The sequence below is a fragment of the Limulus polyphemus genome, unplaced genomic scaffold (assembly GCF_000517525.1).
Source record: "Limulus polyphemus unplaced genomic scaffold, Limulus_polyphemus-2.1.2 Scaffold195, whole genome shotgun sequence".
NCBI classification, from domain to species: Eukaryota; Metazoa; Arthropoda; class Merostomata; order Xiphosura; family Limulidae; genus Limulus; species Limulus polyphemus.
In genome coordinates this window covers 380,952-392,818 of record NW_013665805.1, presented here as the reverse complement: position 1 = coordinate 392,818, position 11,867 = coordinate 380,952, and positions in this window count along the sequence as shown.

Below are 11,867 nucleotides of genomic sequence, written 5' to 3'. Positions count from 1 at the left end.
AAAATTTTGCTCGCTTCTAATTTGATACGTCACTAAATAATTTTCGGAAACGCAAGTGAATTAACGGTGCTACTGTCGAAATTCAAGATAAACACCTTGCATAGTGTCTTACGATCGTGTAATTCTAGAAAAACATGAGAAATGCTGAAAAAAAGTTAAACGTATGGAATTAAACGTGTCTTTTAATTATTCGTATTAATTTAGAACAACTTGAATTTTACACATATATATATATATATGAACAATTGTATTTTAACAACTGAAAATTATATTGTTAAACTACTTATTGGGATTGCAAAATGCTTGCAGCTAAAAGGAAGGGAAGTCTGACGTTCCAAATCAGTTGGGTTTGTACTTTTGTTCATGGTGGGTTTTTGTTAGATTTCGGCATTTGTTATGGTCACTATTGCTACTTTAAAATATTTTTGTTGTGAGATATTTTAATTAAGTTCCAAACTTCTAATGTGGTTATTATCATTAATTTATTCATTAAACTTTCCTTTAGTTTATTTTCTAGTGGTCTCTAAGAATTTTATGTTTTATCTCGTCTCTTCAATCTGGCTCCCAATTTTTTTTTTTTACTATATTCTTATCGATTTTATTACCTTTAACCAACTAACCGTTAAGTTTATGAACACCGCTCTCACGGAGATCTTATGGCTTCTATGGATGATAGCCCGTGCTGGTAGCTCTTCCTACGTAGGTTTTCACCTGAAGCAAGCTTCAGCATTTAATAACAAACGAGGAAGCTATTCAAATTCTCCCAGTAATCCTTTCAAACGCTTGAACTAATTTTCCCGTTTTTTGTTTCTTTGTTTGTCAATAATAGATGTCGTTATAACAGCAACAATAAAGTTGTTATGGTAAAAAAAAAAAAGATAGTAACTGGTATCAATTTTCTGTTAACCACATACCCCAGGACAGCATATAAGAAATACATAATAAATGTAATTCACAAAGTTAATTATGAAATATGTAAGTCACTTGTTGTTTTTTTGTTGTTGTTGTTTTTCATTAGGTGATAAATCTGTCGTTGAAAATAAATGTGTGATAACAAAGTCACTAATAATAATTGTACAGCCTAGTTACCTTTATAAAAACCTGTTTATGGCCGGTTTCAATGGATTTTCTGACCATTCCTCCAAGAAATGTCAACAGCAAAAATACAGCCTTATGTTTCCTTTTTTTTTTTTTGCCCGAATTGATTCATCAATATGCACTATACTTCGTGCACTTCATAATGAAGATTGTGAGGCTAAAATTCAGTAGGGCATGCATTATTCTTGTCATATCATATACAGATTAAAATGTTTAAAGAATCTCTCACTTACTGAGATACTGTTGTTTAAATCAACTTCTTTTACATCAACAGCCTAGAACTGAATACTAAAAATATTATTAGATGACAAGCCTAGAAACTAACTTTTGTTGAAGCACATGGCCGTGAATTACGTAAAAAAAAACAACAACTAAAAGTTACAAAAAGTTATTACCAGATAATTGTAGCAGTGGCACAACTTACGTCAGTAGTGGTTACCCATGTCACTGCGTAAAATAATCTTACTTATGTTAATTATACTTGTTATAAGGCATTAGTATTAGGCCCTTTTTTTAAACGCTGCGTTCGTTATTCAGTCCCTTATGCCTAACATTTATGTCTTATGACAAGCATAATTAATTATGATTATACTTTGCCGGCTTAGAAAAGGCGTTCACAACATAACAGTTGTTGTTATAACAAATGGCTTAAATAGATAGTATTCCGACCACTAATGTGTTTGGTGTATTCCAGCCGGCCTTATGAGCTTTATATTGAACAAAACGCGTCATCGGTAATGGATATGGCGGACATTGTGTGGTTGAAATAATATTATTCACTCTTCTTGAAAAACAGCCTGAGAGACTGAGTAAAGAATATAGTGTTTAAAAAAGCTAATAATAGATCTAATGATAATGTTTTATGAAAAGTATGATTAATTACAACCAGGCTTCGCCAGTTTAGAAAAGGCGTTCACACCATAACAAGTATTATTAATAATTCACTTTGCAATTCGTTTGTCGGTAGCCTGACATTACTAGAAAGCATTAATACATTTGGCTGTTATAGCAACTCGCTCAGGTTGACATTCTGCATATTACATATTAATAGGTGATAGGCTTAGCAACTATATCACGTGTTATTACAAATAGGATTATCAAATAATCACTCGGTAATCATGAATAAATGGAACGATCATTAACCCCACAATATCTGAATTTTCTCTTTATCAACAGACTGGAACTACGTGTTAATAAAGAAAATAAGCCCCTCAGTGGCAGAGCGGTATGTCTGCGGACTTACACTGCTTGAAACATGGTTTCGATACCCGTGGTGGGCAGAGCACAGATAGCCCTTTGTGTAGCTCTGTGCTTAATAACAATAACAGCAACAAAGAAAATGATTAAATTAATCATTTAGCAACTTGCTCTGTGTCAGCGAACTGTTACCAAATGTTAATAAAAACAAAACCATTAAATAAATCATTTAGCAACTTGCTCTGTGTCAGCGAACTGTCACCAAATGTTAATAAAAACAAAACCATTAAATAAATCATTTAGCAACTTGCTCTGTGTCAGCGAACTGTCACCAAATGTTAATAAAAACAAAGCCATTAAATTAATCAGTTAGCAATTTGCTGCATGTCAACAGACTAACCACATGCTACTAATAATAAAATCATAAAATGAATCACGTATCAAGTGTTTGTGGGTTTTTTTCTTATAACAAAGCCACATCGGGCTATCTGCTGTGTCCACCGAGGGGAATCGAACCACCGATTTTAGCGTTGTAAATCCGTAGACTTACCGCTGTCCAAGCGGAGGACTCACGTATCAGCATCCTGAAACCAATTGTTACTAAAAACAAAATCGTTTTTGAATCATGTAGCAACTTTCTCTATGTCATCACACTAAAATCGTGAAGAAAGATCACAAACGAATCACATAGCAAAATGCTCTATGTCATCAGACTAGAATCATGAAGAAAGATCACAAACGAATCACATAGCAAAATGCTCTATGTCAACAACGTAAAACTAATTGATTTAAATTATAAGGAACAACAGAACCTTTGGGCTACTGAGCAACTCGTTGTTTATTAACAGCCTGAAAACGCATTTAACTATATTACACCACATTACTAGCGTAGTAACTCATAGTTTCAGATTAAATCAAAATATTACACCACATTACTAGCGTAGTAACTTACAGTGTCAGTTAGAACCCAAATATTACACCACGTTACTAGCGTAGTAGCTTTCAGTGTCAGTTGAAATCACGTATTGCACCACATTACTAGCGTAGTAACTCACAGTGTCAGTTATAACCCAAATATCACACCACATTACTAGTATACTAACTCACAGTGTCAGTTAGAACCCAAATATTACACTAAATTACTATCGTACCAACTCACAGTGTCAGTTGGAATTTGAAGATAACACCACATTACTAGCTTAGTAATTCACAGTGTTAGTTGAAACCCAAATATTACGCCACATTACTAGCGTACCAAATCACGGTGTTAGTAGGAACCCAAATATTACACCACATTACTAGCGTACCAAATCACGGTGTTAGTTGGAACCTCAATATTACACCACATTACTATCATTACAACTCACAGTGTCCGTTGAAAATTATTTTTGGATACTTTAAATTGATAATTCGAAAATTGGTAATCAGTTACTATTTGTTTAAAAGTTTTTTCAAAGTATAAAAACAAAATTTTGTAGCACAAGTACAAGCCTTTTTTGAGCTCTTTAGGGTTATTGAGTTTGGGGCCGACCGCGGGCGCAGTGGTTAGATGAGGTGTATTGGTTCGCATAAGAAAAAAAAAAAAATTGTGCTCCGCATTTCGAAGACGTAGGTATATCATAACAGTGACGGTCAGAGTCCACTATTCTATTACAGTAGCCCACGAGTTAGCGGTGGGTGATGCTGACTAGCTGTCTTCAAAATTATATACACCTAGTAAAAGTAGTCCCTCGAGTAGCTCTGCGCGAAAATCAACAAACATTGTTGACGTCTAGTTTATTTCACTTTGTTTCTCTCATCAGGTTGCCCGATTAGTTCATATGCAGATTTGGAGAAAATATGAATTTGGTTTTTCTAATTCCTGAACCTTAGCAACTAAACTACATGTTTAGGCATAACTGGTATCGAAAATATCATAAATATCCAATAATGTACGTGCATAGGATGCTTAAATAACTGAAGTTTCGTCATATTTGGTGTGACTAATAACTAGGCATTAGGAAAAATTCTTAAACTGGTTTGGAATTAAAATTATTTACAATTGTTTTTATGGGTTAATGGTAATTTTCAACACTAGTATGGTAACATTTTTGGTTATTGTTATTAAAGTAAGATGTCAAGTCGACGTACTGAGGATGGAGTAGATAACAGCACAGTGAGTTGTGTCGCCATCTGTTGGCATTTTACTTCTACCATTTACTTTTTATGTAATATCCATGAAAGAATTGTTTGTTTGTTTGTTTTGAATTTCGCGCAAAGCTACACGAGGGCTATCTGCGCTAGCCGTCCCTAATTTAGCAGTGTAAGACTAGAGGGAAGGCAGCTAGTCATCACCACCCACCGCCAACTCTTGGGCTACTCTTTACCAACGAATAGTGAGATTGACCGTCACATTATAACGCCTCACGGCTGAAAGGGCGAGCATGTTTGGTGTGACGGGAATTCGAACCTGCGACCCTCAGATTGCGAGTCGAGCGCCTTAAACACCTGGCCTTTATTAATTTCTTCTGCCAGTTGTATTTTATTAAGTTTATTTGTGGAAGTAAATGTTAATGCTTTTGCTAATAATCGTATTTCATTTTCTTACAAATTATTTTATCTTAAATTAACAATTTTCAAAACTTCTGATTCTGTTTATTTAAAATTTTTTTTTGAACTCTATAATATTTATTTAAATTATAGGTCTTTCATATAATAGGAGAGGAAAAAATTGAATAGTCTGATATTCCAGTGTTTTATTAGTCGTATCCACAGGTGAATATTATCGGTGTATTAGTTATACCTATAATGCCTGTTGGTTTATTCCAAATAACGTTTGAAAGCTAGATCAGATTTGAAGATAGAACTACTTGAACGGATGCCTCCAAAAGGCAAAGAAGAAGTTAACTTTCAGGATTTAAGTACAAAAGCGTGAAGAAATGTTATTGGATTTCTTTGAGACATTAAGTAGAACTTTTGATAAGTGGATGCAAAAATAAGAAGAAATAAGGGAATGCATAACAAAAAATGACGGTCAACAGCAAGAAATATTAGATTATTTTACTGGAAGGGACTTGAGCAGAAAACAAGAAATTGTAATTGTAATTGAAAGAAATTATAATCTCCAGAAAACAGTAGATGAAAGAGAGAAATAATTTTGTTATTTTGTGTGATTTAAACAGTACTATAACAGATTTCCTGAAAGAAAGAAAGCTTGCATTTTAGAGAAGCTTGAAAGCTGAGAAATTAAGTGAAGTATGGAAAAATGCAATTTAAGAGAATCCATTATTAATACCTATTAAATCTCGTGAATAAAAATAATGAAGCTATCTCAAATGAAGAAAAGCAGGTGAGAACAAGGTTAGAAATGGAAAAGTTGTGGATCAAAATTGACGTTCTGAAAGTTAGAATGGAAAATCAAGAGATGAAATTCACAAAAACTGGTTCGAATATTTGGAATTTGCTTAATGAAAGAATGTAGAATAAGGAAATTTTTGACGCACAAATAGAATATTGGAATTATTTATGTAGAATGGAAGAGAGAAGAAGTGATGAAAAATGGAAACAAAAGGAAATATGGTTTACAGAACAATTGAATAAAAACAAAGGAAATCCAGAGAGGAGAATGAAATTTGAAAGTAAAGCTATTATAGATAGATGTAAAAATTCTCAAAAAGGAGAACATAATACATGTTACAATACAAGAAAATGGAGAAGAAATGGCAGATACAGTAACAACACTAGATGGAATCCTAAAGATGCTACAGTAAGATATAAATATGTTCGAATTCTTAAAAAAATACAAAGACAAAAAATGTAGACAAAGGAACTTCATTAGAATGGAAGGCATGTAGGAAGAAGAAAGAGATTATACGACAGACCTATGATTTTTAAAAAGTATCATAGAGTTAAAAACTTTTAAATAAACAGGATCAGAAGTTCTGAAAATTTTTAATTGAACAGAAAATAATTTCCAAGAAAATGAGATACGATTATTAGCACAGATATTAACATTTGCTTCCACAAATAAACCTAATAAAATACAACAGGCAGAAGAAATTAATAAAAGAGAGAAAAAATAGCTTGATATTCCAGTGTTTTGTTATATATAAATACACACACACACACACATATATATATATATGAGCATTAGGCATTTTATAAAAGTTTTTGATACTTTATACTTATGGGTATTGTGTACGTAAGTCCAATACTTTTCAGAATAAGTGAATTATGGAACATTTCCTAAAGCATCCCTAGAGTCTTAGCGGTAATTCAGAAGGTTTATAATGCTAAAAACTGGGTTTCGATACCCTTCGTGGATACAGTACAGATAGCCTGTTGTGCAGCTTTGTGCTTAACAGCAAACAAATAAACAAAATTTCCCAAAGCATGCATACACACAAAAACAGGATTTTATTTAAGAGCAGACAAACTTAACAAGTCCCGTCAATTATGCTACATATCAATACCTGTAATAACTTAACACACAAAAACAGGATTTTATTTAAGAGCAGACAAACTTAACAAGTCCCGTCAATTATGCTACATACCAATATCAGTAATAACTTAACACACAAAAACAGGATTTTATTGAAGAGCAGACAAGCTTAACAAGTCCCGTCAATTATGCTACATACCAATATCAGTAACAACTTAACACACAAAAACAGGATTTTATTTAAGAGCAGACAAGCTTAACAAGTCCCGTCAATTATGCTGCATACAAATATCTGTAATAACTTAACACTCAAAAAATGTTTACATACTTTTCCCAAAACTTCCGAACTTTTTGGACGTTATCGTATATTCAGTTAAGTATGAAACTTAATATTAGAGAACAAATGCAACAAAAATACGTTAATTTTTCAACCACATCACAGTGACATTAAATTAGGGGAAGATGTAAGGTACAGTCAATATTCACTCACAGAGGGTAGTTTCCTGCTCTGTGACAAACTACTCTCACCAACAGAGAACAAAATACACAAAAAATTTCTTGGATTATCATATTAACTTATTTATCAATGTCTAAAACACATAGTAAGTATTTCTACATGATTTTTTACTATGATTGTTCTTTCATTAGAATTTGTTTTGTTTGTTTGTTTAAAGTTAAGCACAAAGCTACACAATGGGCTATCTGTGCTCTGCCCACCACGGGTATCGAAACCCGGTTTCTAGCGTTGTAAGTCCGCAGACATAACGCTGTGTCATCATTAGAATTACCGGAAAATACAGTTTTAATTTAACTTTATACATGGTTCGACACGTCCATTACATTGAAACATACGTCATACAAGTTTGTCTAATAGCATTCTTTTCTTAAAGTTGATTTTCTTAATAGTATTTGGTAAAATACTCAATACATAACATGTAGTTACATTTATGAAAATTATTTGCAATATATAGACTAGGGATTAAACTATACTTCCTAAACCAAACCGCTTGTGATATTATAGGCCGAAAATATCAATAACAGCGAGGGTGCTTAGCTGATGGACTAATGCATTGTAATAATAACTATTTGTATTATTTTTGTGCTTATTTTATTACGTTTATTTTTATGATAAGTTTTGTAACGTTACTTGATTGTTTGTAGTTAAGCACAAAGCTACACAATAGACTATCTGTGCTCTGCTCACCACGGGTATCGAAACCCGGTTTCTAGCGTTGTAAGTCCACAGACATACCGCTTGTAACGTTACATACTCCTAATTAGACCGGTATATAAAATTACCTGCATTTCTTACTAAGCTAGTATTGTTTAGAGTTGATTTACTTAGTAAGCTAGCTTTGATCAGATAATAAAGTCCGTTATTTTAGAAACAAGAACTCTAACTAGTCTTACCATGATAGTGAAGAAAATATTAGATCAACATCTTTACACAGATGTGAATAAATTGAAAACATTATATTTATTGACTGGGAAACGTTTGGCTGAAAAGCATACAAATAACGTAATTTTCAATATGTCTTTTGGAAGTATTGTTTAATTCTCAGAAATGACAATGATACAGAAAGTGAGAGAATGAAAATATATATCTAGAGTAGACAGTGAGAAACAACGAGAGAGAGAAAGGTAAACTTTGTCACATAGTTAAAATATTCAATATCAAAATTATTATATGGTAGGAATAAAATGTACGTGTAAAAAACAAATAAGCTGGTACAAACACAAGATATAACAGAATAATATAAGTCATTTTATAGCTAAAAAGAAAATATTTTCTGTTCAAAAGATTGGATTTTTGGTAAACGAGGTTGATTTGTAAATGATCCCTCAACAGTGCTCTCTTCAATAATAAGCTAATCCAAGTGTCCCGGAGAGAAGGTTATTTTTCAGTTGTCAAGAGCGACAGAGAACAGGAAGTTTTTGCTGATAGTCTAGTAATGACGTAATCTTTCTTTGACAAATGGTACGTTTTTACCCAGTTCTTGCAAGGCATTTTTTTTTTTTGTACGTCCTGTCTAACTACAGGGGATTAGATTATTGCTTTGCTGTGAGTAGAACAAATAACTATTGTTCTCCTATTGTAAGTAAAATATTTGAATATGATGGAAGCGGAAATTTTTTTAAATAAATAACTCACATGCAACTGCGACATCTTGCTAATGTTCTTAACAAATGAAGTAGCACCTTTTGGCGCCGTTTTTATGGTTTTCATACTTCTATTCTTTTGCTTTCCTGTTTATCCAGTCTTCCTTCTTCCTGCCTCCATCTCTGAGATTGTTTGTTAATGGCGCAGAAGAGCACTGTACTTTTCAGCTGTTCATATATCTCTCATTGGATGGCTGTCGCATATAATTATTATATATGTCCAGCATCTAGAATGCACACACAGGACTGAAGTTTATTGATGCCGTTCACCATGCAAATATCGCTATTGTTTTGTTCTTTTTGTCTCTTTATATGTTTTTGCGTGTTTGTTTTTGTTTGTTTCTTAAATAGATATGTTCATTATAAAATAACACTTGAATGTTATCTTTGTTTCCACAATAACCAAATGGAAACTACTGCTAAAAGGTTCGTTTGTTTGATGTTAAGCACAAAGCTACGCTATGGGCTATCTGTGTTATGCCCTCTACTGGTATCGAAACCCAGTTTTTAGAGTTATAAGCCTTCGGAATTACGACGACCTACTGGGGGCTGCTAAAAGGAATTTCCATTTAAATGATGTATAAATCTCAATAGTCGCTCAAATCACTGTTTTACGAAATATAGGTGTCTCTATGGAACAAAATACAATAAAAAAACAAAAAATAATTTAAACACACGTATTTGAATAATTCACAGCTCAAAAGGAAAATTTTGGCTACAGGGAATTTCCCATTTACCTCTGTTTCCATCGTTAATTTTTCGTGAAACTACGAATTGTTCAGTATCTTCTATTAAATACCTTTCTTGTACATTGAGTTCCATGTGGAAAGAAAACAAAATTAATAAGCATATAAAATTCTGTAAAGATTGGCCTGGTAGATAGTTTGTTGATTTCGAGTTTCATTATTATTGTTGTCGTTTTCAATCATAATTTTGCAACAGGTCTTTCACAAGATTTGGTAGAGAGCAAAGGATATTATCGGGAATAAAACTGTGGTAGAAAGAAAGAAAGAAAAACGATAAATTTGAGTTTAATTATAACAAAAATAATTCTAACTACAATATAAAATTTTATACTCTATTTCAGTGGATGTAAATTGAAGCGACATCACTGAAGTATTTTAAAATCGAGATTCTTCAGTGCAACCCTGAAAGCCGGCCACATTACACCTTATCAAATGTTAAAACACATGTCTGTAACGAAAATTGTTCTTATTATAAATTGCAACGTTTCGGACAGAAGCCCTTCGTCAGACAGTATAAACCGTGTTATATAGAAAAAAGGTTTTAGACGTTTTGAGGACATTTTTACTGAGTACACCTTATCAAAGCTTTGTCGGATTAAGTCTGTATATATATATGTGTGTGTGTGTGTGTGTATATATACTGGGACGAAATACGACAATGATACTCTAATATTTAAAAACTACAGTTAGTTTATTGTTTGTTTGTTTGTTTGGAATTAAGCACGAAACTGCCACTTAGAGGCAACGAGAGTAACTCAAAAGGACAACCAAGCGATGGCCTAAGTTACCCACAACCACAATAGATTTTCAAGCAATGACAAGTAAATTAATTGATTAATTGGGGAAAGGAATGTATTTCGAATAAGTTGTAGTCAAAGTTAAAAGGGGTTTGCAATGTGTGTGAGAGAAATAATATTGTTATATGTCGTAATTTTTCATGATGTTTGACAAACATTTCACGATACTTACTAGGACGTGTACATGTATTCATAATTAACTAAAGGCTTTTATGAGCATAAACGATCTTGTAAGAGTTGAAGCACGAGGTTATCGTCCTCTATTGCCCTGAAAAATAAAGTAATTAAGCTACACACCTAATATGATGTTGCGTTTCTAACAATGAAAGCCTTTTCTGGTCGTTTAATATCGGACATGCTTTTCTCGGCATGTTAAAGAGTACTAAGCCCCATAAACCCATGTAATGCACGTTACACAAATGAGGGTTTCTGGTGTTTTTCATTCGTCGTTGATAAATGGAAAAGGTCTTTAGAAATATATGTGCAGGTGTTTTTGTTGTTTTCAGAACGTGATAATACGATTGAAACTCCAGCTATTGAGAATAATAATTCAGTTTTAATGGCAAACATTATTGATCATGATTGCATATAAGCTGTTTTACAGTGTGTCTAGCATGTTTCACAGACGGTGTTAATATCACATTTTTAACATAAAAAGTTAACTAAGTAAAACAATAAATTTCTTGTATAAATCTGTAAAAAATTCTACTGAGAGAAAGAACTACTACAAATTCTACAATGCTGTATATACTGTGTATATCAAAAAATTTAATTTTATATGTATCTCGTGTAAAAGTCGACCTAGTTTTTCTGGCAACCTAAGAGAGCAACAGGTCACACTTTATATCGAAAACTTGTGAGAACAAACTAAAACACTTAATCTACCAAAACAGACTCGGCCCCAGGGACTGGCTACGTGACCATTTTTACTGGTATATAATTTTAATACTATAACTAGAGTGACTTCAAATTGTAACATGGAACTACGTTTGTTTATTCTAAATTGCTTTATAATTGTAACAGTATACATCTATTCATACTTGATTGTTATTGTTTTATTGCCCTTTGAACTGTGTCTATTATTCGCGCCATTATAAGTCATAAATCGTTGACAAACGTCCAGCTCACGTTACGAATTGCACTACTCACGAGCTGCTCGCAAGCATACTTCGTGAAAAGTTTCTATTATTATTTATTTTACCTATTCTAACATTAACTAACTTAAAAAGTTTCTATTATTATTCATTTTTACCTATTCTAATATTAACTAACTTAAAAAGTTTCTATTATTATTTATTTTACCTATTCTAACATTAACTAACTTAAAAAGTTTCTATTATTATTTATTTTACCTATTCTAACATTAACTAACTTAAAAAGTTTCTATTATTATTTATTTTACCTATTCTAACATTAACTAACTTAAAAAGTTTCTTATTATTTATTTTA